The 14,525-nt window shown below is 38.8% G+C and overlaps 1 pseudogene; it reads right to left on the reverse strand.

Moving 5' to 3' along the window:
* Window positions 1-332: 332 nt before the first annotated feature.
* LOC100495097 lies at window positions 333-10,554 on the reverse strand (annotated as a pseudogene).
* Between the last annotated feature and the right edge of the window lie 3,971 nt (window positions 10,555-14,525).

The raw sequence follows: 14,525 nt of genomic DNA on the forward strand, positions 1-14,525 counted from the left end.
TGTCTGAATGGGTCTGTAGCATGCAGCTACTATTACCTTGCCTGCCGCTTTGCAATCTGGCTATGCATAAAGATAATTACAGGTCCAGCAGCCCAGTATATTTTCATTGTAAAGATCTAAAGATAGAAGGCTGCAGCAAGTACTCCAGCTCTAAGGGGCATGCAGTTGTGTTAGTTAGGGCCCCATATCATAGTAGTAAATCAGGTTTTATAGGTTTGTAGTAACATTCTGGATTAAAACAATAAAATATAAGGCATTTGCTTTAACATTTGCTCCTCTTTTCTCACTAAGCATATACAAGGTATTATTGATATAGCATTTGCAGTCTTATATCACCCACTATAATTTATGATTATGCAATTCCCCTTTTTCACAAAGTCTCTAGTGTTACATTCAGGCTTTACAAGTATAATATAGCACTTAGGGATAAATATACAGCCCAGTAGTGCCAGGCTAGATGCCAGGATTGCAAATATTTCCGCTGCCACAACATATTTGCCCTTAGCGCTCATGTAGGCCGGAATAAAAGAGACCCACACGCTGCAGAACACCAACATGCTGAAGGTGATAAACTTGGCTTCATTGAAAGTATCAGGCAAGTCCCTTGCAAGGAAAGCAATGATGAAACTGACAGAGGCCAGAACCCCCAGGTATCCCAGGACACAGTAAAATCCAATCAATGATCCTTCATTACACTCAGCAATTATCTTCCCAACTTCATCTTCTATGTTATACTGTGGAAATGGGGGAGAAATTCCCAACCAACAAGCACATATAACAACTTGAACAAATGAGCAGAATATTACGATAGAGACTGACACTTTGGATCCCATTAAGTTCATTAATTTGCTTCCTGGCTTGGTGGCATGAAACACAATGACTACTGTAATGGTTTTGGCCAAGATGGAAGAAAGGGAAATAGAGAAAGTGATGGAAAACACTGTCTGTCGAGTCATGCAGCTTAATTTAATAGGTTGGCCAATAAATAATAAAGGGCAGAGGAAGCACATCTTGAGGGAGAAGAGGAGAATGTAGCTGAGATTTTGGTTATTGGCTTTAACAATTGGGGTGGTCCGATATTTATTAAATACTGCCATAACCAAACACGTAAAAAAAAAAAAAGTATTGATGAAAAAGTTATTGAGATCCCCATTTCTTCTTCATATGATAAATATATAATAACTTTATCCAAACATGTATCTTTTTTTGCATTGGGCCACTGGGTTATGGGACAAGTAATACACCTTTCCATATCTGCAGAAAGAGAGACCATAAATGAGAACCATAAATGAGAACTCAAGGGATTTTTGTAGTATATATGTACAACATTATGATTCCGTATGTTCATTGAAATTGTTCCGAATTGCACTGTTAAAATTACAGTTACATTCTGAAGGTGACTTGAATTTATTTTCTTTGTCTGAAATAGAGTATTTTTAAGAAGAGAATTAAAAAAGAGAAGTAAATTAAGCAGTTTGCTGAATAAAAGGGGTGCATTCGCGGTTATTGTTATTATTAGCAGATTATTACTAATACTATATGTATTGTTCATGTTTTTTTATATTTTTTTTTTGGACATTTTTGTGCTCTCTAACTTAAGAGGCATTTCCGGGCTTCAAAAACAACAAAAAAAATAGCTATTTTAATAATATAGGAATTTATAACAGAAAAATAATTTATTTTGTGTGCAAAAATCCAGCTGATTTGGAAAGCCCCTTGTCTCTCAAATGTGCCAATAACCGATATGTGTAGTTTTATGGAGATTTCTGACTTCTATAGATCAAAAACTCCCAGCAGTAAATTACTGAATTTTCAAAGCACCACAGGAGAATGCGGCATACTGTAGATTTCAAAGCAAAAAATCTTGGAACTGTATGTTTACCCCAGGAAATCATATATTTTTGCAAAGTACAAATTTGTCCGAATCCAAAATGGGTAATCATGTCTTTCTACTTTCACAAATTTGCCGGTTTTACTGTATGGCATGCAGAGGCACCTAAATAGATATATTGCAGACAAAATTTCCATGGGCAACACCAACTAACAAAGAATGCAGGATGCAATAAAATCACTAAAATGCTTTTCCCCCTTATGCAACCAGCAGTCAGAATCACAGTTTGAATATTTTGGCATTATTTGGTCAAATAAGTTTTATTGACAGAAAAAAAGTGAACAACATGTTCACCTACAACAACTGAAAATGCAGTAAAATGGGTTCAGGAAGTGAAGGCAACAGCAGAGATGTAGTTTGCCTGTGTCTGCTGCTGCCTATGGGCCCCTTAGCAATTGCACCCCAGGGGCCACTTGTTCTCATCTCTGCTTGTTGCCTAGGGGCTGGGGAATGAGCAGGGAATGGGTTTAAAAGCCAATCCTATGCTCCCAGACGACCCAAAAGTGCAGCAGAATCTGTGATCTATGGAACTTTGGTACTTTTATATGCAGTTCTGTCACACATATAGGTTTACACTGTTGTATATTTTTGTTTGTTCATAGAAAACAATAGACAGCAACTCGAAATTTATGAAAAGATTCAGTTTTATTCACGTATCTGAAAAAATAATACAGTTAACAGTGGCCTCGCTATTACATTTGTGTATGCTCTGCTCTCCCTTGAATTTTTTTAATTTAATTTTTTCATTTCTATTGGCTCTTTCAGTATTTCTTGAAGTGCTTTATAGCACAAACAAACCTTAAACTTACAGCAATGTCACACCGATGAACACTTCTGTTTATTACAATTGGGAGCCATAATGGTTAATTTAGTGGTGCAAATAATATTACAATTATCAGGAAAACCAATGAAAAGGAATAAAGGCACATTTGAAATCGAATCACAATTTAAAAGTAAGGTATGCAGCCATGTAACTGAATATGCGTGTGAACACATCTTTAAATAGGATTTTTAGCTCTAAACAGGAATGAATGAAAACTGAATACAGGCACCTGTACATAAACACTAATGCCCGCCCTTCTACATTCATAAGAAGTTTTTATCCAGTAAGGGTTGCTATGAAAAATAACATGACCCCATATGACACTTGGGCACACCCAATGTGATTGCCAGTTTGCTCAACCCTGTCCCCAATCCACCCAAAATGCCACTTTCACAAGAAAACCCTGTTTCTTTTTTGGCAATCCAGGGTCCCTTTTTTACTGGGCCCCTGGCAGGACTCCTGGCAAAAGAGCACCCCCACTGCTGATAACAAAAATAACAAAGTCTACTGTTTTGGCAGACATTTTGAACACCTCAATAGAGCCTTCATCATGTACCCTATGTTACATTTTGTGAACCCCAAAAGTTGCAAACTTGCTCACCTGATTGACTAGTAAAGAGAATAAAGAGTCTGATGACTTGAATAGTTGCCAGTACAAAACATAAACAATGTATTTTTTTTAACTGTCTAGCTACTAAACAGTCTCCAAAAAAAAGTACATGCAGGACATTTGACATTTTAGCCATGGAATATTACATTTGTGTTCTTGACACTAAAACTTAAATGTATTCAATCTTTTTTAAATTTATTTTTGACAGATATGTCTCTATGTATATTGATTAATTTCCCTAATGCCTGAATAATGGAGCAGAACTCCTCCATGGGTATAAAAATCCCTGAGTTGCAAGTACGGTAACGTAAAGGGGTTGGAATAGGACAATAACATTCAATGAAATGAGAATAGCAAAATAATAAGTTCAACCTAAAATATGTCCTTTAGTCCATCAGCCATTAAAATTGCCAGAATTTAGTCATGATGAAACCTTTATATAGTGACTACAAAATCTTCCCATTACACTATTTAGAGAATATATACTATGTAAATCATGAACTCTCCTACCTGCCTGAGATACAATCTAGACACTGCTATTTAAATGTTGCTCATGGGTAAAAAAGACTGGAGACCCCTGATCTAGAAACGACTACTCTGCTCCATACCCAGTGGAACTGCCCTTCTCTACAACCTTATTGGCTGGGGTTAACCTCTTACCTGGTAGAGATCACTTAGGTAGAAACTGGATTCTAGGATCTCCTGGCAATCATCCCGGGCCTTTTACTTATAAAGAGATTTAGTTGTTTATATCTAAGGCCCTCTTCCAAGATAGGAGGCTAATAATGTTCCACTAGAAGGATCTTTCACCACCAACAATAACAGCTTGGAGGCAGGCCATGAAAGAGATAGTAAGATGACAAGGGCAATTGTGGGCAAAAAAGGATAAATGTTCAATTATAATAAAATATGGCATTGCTGGACTCACAATAACTCTGCTGCCCCTCTAACCTTCCAAAGTCCCCCCTTAGCTCCAGTCCCAATTACTAAGCTTTCAGATACTGCCTCAGGCGCTTTCTCTACTGCCTCAGGTCAGCCGCTGCTGCTCTACATAATGTATAAATCTAAACCCATACTTACTGCTATAAACAGGTTTCATTTTTCTTTTGAAATGATAATGTGACATGATTACACCATAACAGGTTAATTTGTGGGGAACAAGGGGCAGGGGTGCAGGTCATCAGGGCCAGGTTGGTTTAGGTCCTGTTCAGGTTGGGTTTGCAAAACCAGAGGTCTCTAATGGAGTTGAATCTTAGTGCATTTTTTTTAGAAATTTAAACCTACTCACTACCAACTTCCTTATTGGTAAATATATTACAGAATATAGCATTCACACCTATGAGGCACTAATGATTCCTTCTCAAGATTAGAAATCATTGCTCACTACTCCTATTTGTATCACTAATTTTACCTGTTACATTAGTTATCTGGCCCTCTGGGCAGGGGATGCAGTCATAACAACAAGCTGGATATCCCACTTTAGATGTCTTTCTATATCCTGCAAGGCAGGTTTCACTGCAGGCTGAACGTGGGGTCTGTAAATAAAGAGCGAGTGAGTAGATTTGACTTAGATCTGGGATCATTTTTAATAAAACAGTTAACGAAAGAGTTACAAATAATAACATATTAGTGTATAAAACATTATATAGACCAGGGATCTGTAGCCCTTTTTGCCTGTTAACAACATTTAGCAAAACAAGCATGAAAAAAGTTCCTATGGGGGGGTGTGATTGGTTATTTGGTAGCCCAATGTGGCCTGGCGGAAGACAGAAGGCTCTTTTTGCCAGTACATGGTCTTTATACCTTCCAAACTTGCCCCCAAGTCAAGAATTCAAAAATAACTCCCGAGTTTGGGGGCACTGAGAGCAACATCCAAGGGGTTGGGGAGCAACATGTTACCCCCGAGCCACTGGTTGGGGATCAATGGTATAGACAGAGGGCACAGAATGCAGCTTTTAGCCAGGAAGAAATGGTCTTATAATAGCACAATTTCCTGAAAAAATGACAGTTATGAAGGTGATTACCGTAGCTTTTAATGCAGTAACTGTGAATTTGTGTGTAGCTCCTCGAATACATGAGAAATGAACTGTAAATCTTTCATCCAGTATGGTTGCAACATATAACAACCCCCTCATGGGGAACCCATTAATGTGTCCTCTAGAATTGTTGGCAAATTATTTTACTGTCATGAAAGCCAATGTTTATAACAAGTATCATTAAGTATCGTGATGAGCGAATCTGTCCCGTTTCACTTTGCCCAAAACTTTGTGAAACTGCTGAAAAGTTTGCAAAAAGCACACAACTTTTTTTTGCCATGACCGCAACTTTTTTCTCACTCTTCAAATTTTTGTTGCTCCTAATTTTTGGCAGTTTCGCAAAAAATTTGCCAATACTGAAATGTGGAATTTTGCTGAATCCATGCCTGCCGAGAAAATTCGCTCATCATTAATCAAGTATCATTAACAAATATCTTGCATTACCTGGCTGAATGCTGGGCTCCACCTGATAAGGGTTTCATTGATTATGAATCCTTGGGAAGCATTTTGATGGTCATAACTCCCGACTTTGATACTATGAAGTGTTTGGTTGGAGTAGATCACCCAATTAAGAATGTCAAACTTGGAATCGATTCCGCCATAATCATCAGTAGACATTTTCTCCCCTCCACTATTTGTGAAATTGATATTTTTCAAATATTTATGAAGCTTAACAGAAAAGTAAATCATCAGAACTGACGTAAATCTTTAGAACAGTTAAAAAATCTTAACACACTAATGTGATATACACTTATTATTTACACTTACGGAATGTTTTCTTTTACAGATAACTTCATACATTCATATCATTAGACTTGTTACTTGTCAGGTTGGGCAGAAAACCATGCTGCTTTGGAATACACGTTTCAATAACAGAATGATGAGCTGTCAGCCTTTTAAAGGAGAAGGAAAGGTAAAAACTAAGTAAGCTTTATCAGAAAGGTCTATGTAAATACAGCCATAAGCTGCACTGAGTCCTCTATCAAAAGAAACACTGGATTTATCTTCTTCTTTTGTGTAAACATGTTCTTCAGTGTCAGGAAAAATCCTTCAGGGCACGGGTACAAGTCTGCACAGCTCTATCCTCTCTCCCTCTCCACCTCCCTTCCCCTGCTCCCCCTCCCATCAGAATTCTCTCCCCCTGTGTAATCTGAGCTACCAGCAGCTAGAGCTGCAGAACGGAGGCTACTGAGACCAAGCTTAAATAGCAGCTGCTATCTTAAACAAACAGAGGGAGCTTCTAGGGCTGTTTAATCTGGTATGGTAAAGCTTTCTGCAGAATAAATATAGTGTTCTAGGTGGCACTAATGTGGCAAATGCCAAAATGCCTTTCCTTCTCTTTTAAGTGGGTACAAATTGTAAAGCTGCCTAGAAACTTGTACAGTTTACAGTAGAACTTCTCTGTTAGGTTCATTAGATATAAACCCAATATGTTCTGTCCTAAAGATATATGAACCCTACTACATTTCTTAATAGGAAAATACTTTTGATTAATCAAACCTACCTTCCAAGCTTCAATATCATTTCTGTTTCTATTGGGCTTCATTTTCTCCAAATGCATATGATGTAAGGCGTGGGCCAAGGCATATACAGCATTATATATACTGTAACTGTTATAAGAGAGTTCCTCATTGAACCTTTCATATTGGATTATCTCATTTCCTGTACACAGGTGATTGTAAAGAGTGGCATTCCTAATATAACTACATTGGAAAAGTTCAAACCATGCTCTTAATATAAAGATATCATTGGGGAACAAGTCAGGCTTTATGCTTGAAGTGAATTCCTTGAAGCCAGGAATTGCCCCTTTGTGAGGAGTAAAAGCCAGACTGCCATTGAACGACCCCAGCCCTTTAAAATAACCATCATTTCCAATCAAAACATCCCACTGGGAGGAGATGATCCACACTTTCTCTGATACTTGACTCAGGTACAATATATCTTGTAATATAACAACATAATCTCTGTCACCATACAGAATAATGACATTGGCTGATTTAATCTTATCTGCTATTTTGTGTGCGGCTTCTTTGTCTACTTTGCTTTGATCAAGAAATTCTAGAAAGGCCACACATATATAATTCCTGGTGAGCTCTTCCAGCAGTAATTGGCTGATCTTCAAGCCAAACTCATCATCTGGAACCAATATTCCCACCCATGTCCACGAAAAATATTTTATTAACGTAACAATGGCCATGTACTGGAAATCATCACTGGGCACGGTGCGATAAAAAAAGGGAAACTGGATCTTACCACTTAGTACTGGGTCCAGGGAACTAAAGCTGATCTGAAATAATAGTAGTAAAACATATAGGAGTAATAAGAGTGCAGTTACACATTTGGATGCTTACAATAGAGAAAAATCATAGGGCTCACTTACCAACCAACCTCACCTACCAAAAACAAATTTGTACCTATTAGCTTGAACCAGTTGTACCTATAAAAGGAAATGAGGCGACACTGATAGCAGAACACGCTAACCCCCATATGTAATAAATATCACAAAGTTAGCCCAGGTCCAGTAACTAATAGCAACCAATAAGATGTTTGCATTTAAAGAAGTGACCAATTAGTTCATTATGGTTGTTATTTGTGTTCAGACCCATAGCAAACTTTGTATCTTTTATTATATAACCCCCTAAAAGCAAAATTGAAAGCATTCACCATTAATATTGTAACATAATAAAGTGGGGTTCCTGTGAGGCTGTGACCACATAATGAATGAATACTTTAAAATAGATCCTCTCCACTACAATATATTAAAGGGGTATATACTATATCACTTTATCATGGACAGGGACACAAATATTGTAGGCTGTATTACTTAGGAGCTCATAATTGCAGCACTTTTACACATTTACACATTTGTACCCTTGCTGATAATGCTGCTACAGTTTGTGTGTTGGATTAAACAGAAGGAATTCTGGGAATAAATTCCAAACTCCTAAAAAAAAAAAATCCCATTTACATGGGTATATCCTATAGGCCCACCGGGTGAGCTTTAGCCTATGGGATAAACCCATGTAAATGGGGTTTTTTAGGACTTTGGAATTCATTCCCAGAGAGTTCTAGATTCCAGACAGGCAATCTCCTATAGAGCCCATTAAACCTTGTACATTGTACTTGATGGTAACTATGCTTAATAAAACCATTTTTTGTCACCTATTTTTTAACATAAAAACTCCAGGAATCACAAGACGAAGTAAAACAAATTAAAATCCGGAAAAAATACCTTTTATCACCAGCCCTTGTCTTATGCATCAGAAATCACTTGGATATCAGTTGTATTGTAATTGAGGAGTCTAAACACATTGATACTGACAGTAGCACAACCAAATATTTCTTATTAACCTATTTCATATATCATCAACTCTTTTTGGGCCAAGAATAAACTAAACCAAAAAGAAACATAGGATGAACCAACAAAGCTGGTAGCTCACACAAAGATAGACTTATGTCAAGGGAGTTAAGAAGGCCTGGGGTATATAGACCATAGCAGGGGTCCCCAACCAAGACTTGGAGAGCAACACAAGTATCATAAAAGTTCATGGAGGTGCCAAATAAGGGCTAAGATTGGCTATTAGGCAGCCTCTATGAACACTATCAGCTTACAGGGGGCTTTATTTGGTAGGAAATGTTGTTTTTATTCAATATAAATTTGCCACCAAGTCAAGAATTCAAAAATAACTACCTGGTTTGCATAGGCGGATGGTGACTTTTTTGTTTGGGGAGGCTAATGATGGGCCATACATAGAGTGACCTAAAGCTAATGTGAGACATTTTTTAACTTTTTGTTCAGCAGCTATCTGGTTGGAAGGGATTTATTTACCCTAGCAACCAGGCAGTGGTTTAAATGAGAGATGGGCATATGAATAGTTAAGGGGTCTGCACGGAAAAATAAATAATAAAAATGTACAATAATAATAAAATTGTAGCCGCGCAGAGCAATACTTTTTGGGTGCCAGGGTCAGTGACCCCATTTGAAAGCTGAGAAGAGGCAGAAGAGAAAGGCAAATTATTCAAGAAATATATAAAAAAATAATAATTTGGAAGACCAATTGCAAAGTTGCTAGGAATAGGCCATTCTATAACATACTAAAAGTTAACTTAAAAGTGAACCACCCCCTAGATGTGTTTTAGTTCATTTTATAGAGAGAGAGAGGCAGTGGGTTCTGACACCCCAAGCACATTATATACAATGAGACACAGTCTGTATTTAGGTTGCAGGGACACAATAAGATCTCCTGATGTTAAGAGTTCCAGGACAGTGGGGTTTTTTTGGGGTTTTTTTTTTAAAGTGCCAATCAGGTTTGGGGAGGCTTAGCCTCCCCTAGCTTTACTGAAAATCTGCCTATACATTTGGGAGCAACATCCAAGGGATTCACTGTGCTTGCCACCAAATCAGGAATAAAGAATAACGTGTAGAGATAATAGCCAGTTAACAAAGGAAAGTGTTACTGATCCCCTGCTCTATTAGTAAGGTGAGGTGGTAATAATATCTTGTGCTCAAACCTAAATAATGGCTATTTTAGGGATTTACCTGTGCGTACAGTACAACCCATTACCAATCAATTGACAGCTCTGATCAGTTGAATGCAGTATGAAAAAAAGAGATAAAATCTGCCGTTGCTTAGCTGTTGGTTTTATTGGTGGGTAAATTTCCCAGTGTTTTGCACCTTGTACAGCTGCAAACACAAATATATGTTACGTAACGTTCATTTAAGTGCACTAGAATTGAAGAGGTTGAAGATTTTTGAGGAGAGTGGGGGATAATAATTTACTGGATAACATAACTTTACCCAGTAAAACACATTTTCAGAATAGTTATATGACAGATTCTTCTACTTTCTGTAGGTCCTGCATAGTTTTTATTTTGTTGATTTACCTGTGGGACCTTGTACATCCCAAACATCCTGGCAAACAGTAAGGTCAGTCTTGTGGATATTCCATCAACAAAAGCCACCAAGTTATGTGAGAGCCCACAACGATAGTTGGGTGTTGGTACGTTTCCCCCAGATATAATGTCCAGCATTCCACTTATTGCTCTTTCTTCATTTAAACAATTGTCTACAATATGGAACCCAAGGGTGATATTAGGCAGCAGATCCGGATTGTTGTTAATCTCGTTGATAGCGAAGACAAAGGCCAGAACATTCTGGTAGTTCCAGACATTAAAACTGTCAGAGAAGTTCATAGAATATTACGTTCAACACTGTGCCACATAACCCACCCATTTGTCCTTTGTAGTGAATTGTATTCCTCCACTAGACTATATTGATCTATAACAATTGCATCTGACTTTATATACAGTATTAGTAAAATGTAATGTATTTCTATATATGTGTAAACCAACATACTGTGCTGGCTGGAAGATCTCTCTATCACTATACAAATCATGTTGCACTCATGCCAGTGACTGATCTTAGGGTTATAATATATTGGAGTTCTCCATTGCACTGCCAGGGTAGATGGGGACCTACAGTACCTGGTGAATCTGAGTTTCTACATTGGGCTGTGAGGTACTTGTTAATGAGCTGATACACACACACTGCTTTGAGTTGCTGGAAATGTACAGCAGCAATCCCCTGTTGGATGACAATGTAAGTGAGTGAATACATATTGTGCCAGAGCAAGGGGAAGTATAGTACTGAAATGTTTACCTATTTAAACATTAAAACCTCTCTTGGAAGTTTCTGGAAGTACCATACTACCCCTGACATTTGTGACCATGATGGTACTTTCCATTCCCTTTACTCACTTGCTGCACACTTTATCAACGGCACTCCTTTGGAAGTCCCTGAGAAAATTCGAATAGCATGTATTTACAGTAACAATCCCTGCAATAATGAAATCTCCATCCACATGATAATGAGGAGTGAAAACAAGATTAAGAGCACAGCCATGATTGCTTTGGCCTTGAGCAATGTCAGGAAGCAGCAGAAGGATTATTAGGAAGAAGCAGCACATATCATGCAATCAAGAGTCCGAATATTCTTAACCAACCTTTTGTTTGAGGCACTGTAAATAAAATGAGAAGCAACTGTACAGTGCCTCGGAACATAATCCAGAACATCAGGTATTTATGCACTACTCACACAGCTAAAGGCTGACAGTTGTATAATTTATGGCACTAAAATAAATGAAAATTATACACTGAAAAAAGTTAAGGCCTGTAATTATTTAATTATACTACAAAAACAGTTGTAAAACTTGTTTTTATAAACAACACATCTAGAACTAAAGGGCTATGTTGTGTATGGTGCAAAACTGGATCATGCAGCAACATTTTGCCAAAGTTTAAAACTTTTGGACCTCATTTAGAAAATATGTAAAGTGTTAAAGATATGCACAAAGTTCCCTGTTTTATGTTCTTTGGGTGTTTTCCCTGTGCAAGAATCTGCCATGGGGGCAGAAGGTAGGTGGCAAATAGGTATCCCAAGGACTGACCCCTAGACAGTAAACAGTATATCAAATGGATATAATGGATATTTCTTTCATCGGTAGAGACAAGAAATGTAGGAATGCCCAAAGGCACTAATATGGGCAGCCAATATTGGAAAAGGAACTGGGCAGCAGTTGTAGGAAATGGTATGAGCCCTCTTTAGGTCCATAGGCACAGGAAGAAGACCTCATCATGGGGCAAAAGAAAAATCCTGGAAAAATTGGAAGCCCCTCTCTTTGGAGCACAGGAGTAGGCTCAGGGACTGGTGCAGAAGGCAATTTGAAGTCCACTCCTACTTTTCTACTCTAACAACGTAATGAAAATAACAATGGGGCTGAACTCTGGAATAATGCAAATGTTACCAAAGAAAAACTAGCAAGGAAAAGCAACTAGGGGCATACTTGTGTAGGGAATCAGAGAGTCCTTTCCCCTGTTTCTTTTTTTTTTTTTTTTTTTATAAATGAGCAATTCCAATGTATTGGTAGACTAGGCCAACACAATTCAATTTATTTGGGGCCCAGTAAGATCTAATTATGCCACTTTGGCCAAAGAGACTGTGCTAGGTTTTGGATAGACCCTAAAGGTGCCCATACACTATAAGATCCGCTCGCTTGGCGATGTGGCCAAGCGAGCGGATCTTCACCCGATATCCCCACCTACGGGTGGATGATATCGGGTAGCAAGTAGCTTAAAAAAAAATAATCCAATCGTTTGGCCCTGGGGCCAAACGATCGGATTACATTAGCGCCCATGGGGCAGTTGGTTCGGGGACCGCATCAACGAGCCGATGCGGTCCCCGATCCGACTGGATTTTGTAACCTGGCCGATTTTAGGCCAATTTCAGGCCGCTCGGTTCTGCCCATACACGGCCCGATTAGCTGCCAAATCGGTCCAAGGAGCCGATATCGGCAGCTATAATCGGCCCGTGTATGGGGACCTTAAGGCAGGGTTGCTGTTTATAATAAATACTGTTACATGGTATTCTCTTTATATTAAGTTTATCTTTGTTACTGCAAACTGTGTGACTTATTTTCCTAGTGTGCTCTATGAGTGCTCCTCAGTGCCCACTAGGTGGAGGCACTGAGCTGTAAACCCCCAGTTACCAGTATCTTTCATAAGCAAAGAGGTTCAGGGCTGCTGGATTGCTTAAGGCAGAGATTCCCAACCTTTTTTACCTCAATTTACACTCAAATGTAAAAAGAGTTGGGGAGCAACACAAGCATGAAAAATGTTCATAAGGGATGCCAAATAAGGGCTGTGATTGGCTATTTGGTAGTTCCTATGTGGACTGGCAGCCTAAATGAGGCTGTGTTTGGCAGTGCAACTGTTTTTTTTTTGCCTCCAAAACTTGCCTCCAAGAATTCAAAAATAAGGTCCTGGTTTGAGGCCACTGGGAGCAACATGTTACTCATGAACCACTGCTTGGGGATCACTGCACATTTGTAATGTGTTTCTGGATTGTTAGAGATCACCAGATCTAATATAGCATTAGTTCTGCTTGGATACTTCATGCATGACAAAAGATCATACTACAACAATGTAAAAACTTGTTTCCTTGAAAGTTTGCCCCACAGTCGCTTCTCTTACTATCTGCAACTGGCTGAGCCTCTTCTTCTTCATTTACATGGGTGGGATACATTTAAGGGCAGGTCCAGCAGACCTAGTAAATATTAATTCTAAAGATAAAAGGTTGAAGCAAGACGTGGCATTGTCCCACGATATTAGCACTTTGGAAGGAAATAGAGCAGCAGTTCTCAACCTGTGGGTCGGGACCTCTTTGGGGGTCGGATGACCCTTTCACATATTTCCGATGGTCTTAGGAATCATTTTATGGTTGGGGGTCACCACAACATGAGGAAGTGTATTAAAGGGACGTGGCATTAGGAAGGTTGAGAACCACTGAAATAGAGGGTCTGCTATCCCGCATTATGTTCAAAGACACTCAACTAGATATCTATACTGCTCTAGTGGGTAGGTCAATCTTAGATAATACAGGTGCGGAACAGAGGTTAACAAACTTTATGCTAGCAGCTACTACAAAAAAGTGTAAGAACCCCCTACCTCCCAAGCTTGGAGATGCACTCTCGAGGGTGAGAGATATGGGGGAGATGGAGTACATGACGGCCAATATCCCCGACCGATGCAAACAATGGGAGAAGGTCTGGTCTAGGTGGGATTGCTATATAGCCAGCACAAGGACATAGCGTAAGATATACGCTACACAGGATTAACCTTTTATCTGACCCACAACCATGATCTGCCATTCCCCCCCCCCAAAAGATCTAAATTTCCACCTCCATGTTTTTTTCTTTCCCCCTTTTTCTCTTTTCCTTTTTATTATTACTGGCAATGGCAACTGTTAATTCTAAATTCTACTGTCAACCCAAGAAAATCTAGTTCATTTGATCAAGTCTTTGTAAACAAGGAATGTTGGGGTACTCAGGCTGAGACACTAGAACCCCTTTTTCATATAAGCTTTAAGTATTGCCAGCATTGAGGTATTATTAAAAACCATATAAGATGATTAGTTTGCAAAGGGAGAAAGTATACAGAGAAAATGATAAAAGGCCTAGGACAGAGCCTTGAGGAAGCCCAACAGAAAGAGGTGAGTAGAAGATGGTACAACATTGTAAGATACACTGGAAGAACCATTTGAGGGATAAGATGAAAACCAGGACAAGGCAGTGTCACAAAGGCCAAGAGAATGGAGGGACTGGAGGGGG

This window comes from Xenopus tropicalis, chromosome 8 (genome assembly GCF_000004195.4).
Source record: "Xenopus tropicalis strain Nigerian chromosome 8, UCB_Xtro_10.0, whole genome shotgun sequence".
In the NCBI taxonomy this organism is placed as follows: domain Eukaryota; kingdom Metazoa; phylum Chordata; class Amphibia; order Anura; family Pipidae; genus Xenopus; species Xenopus tropicalis.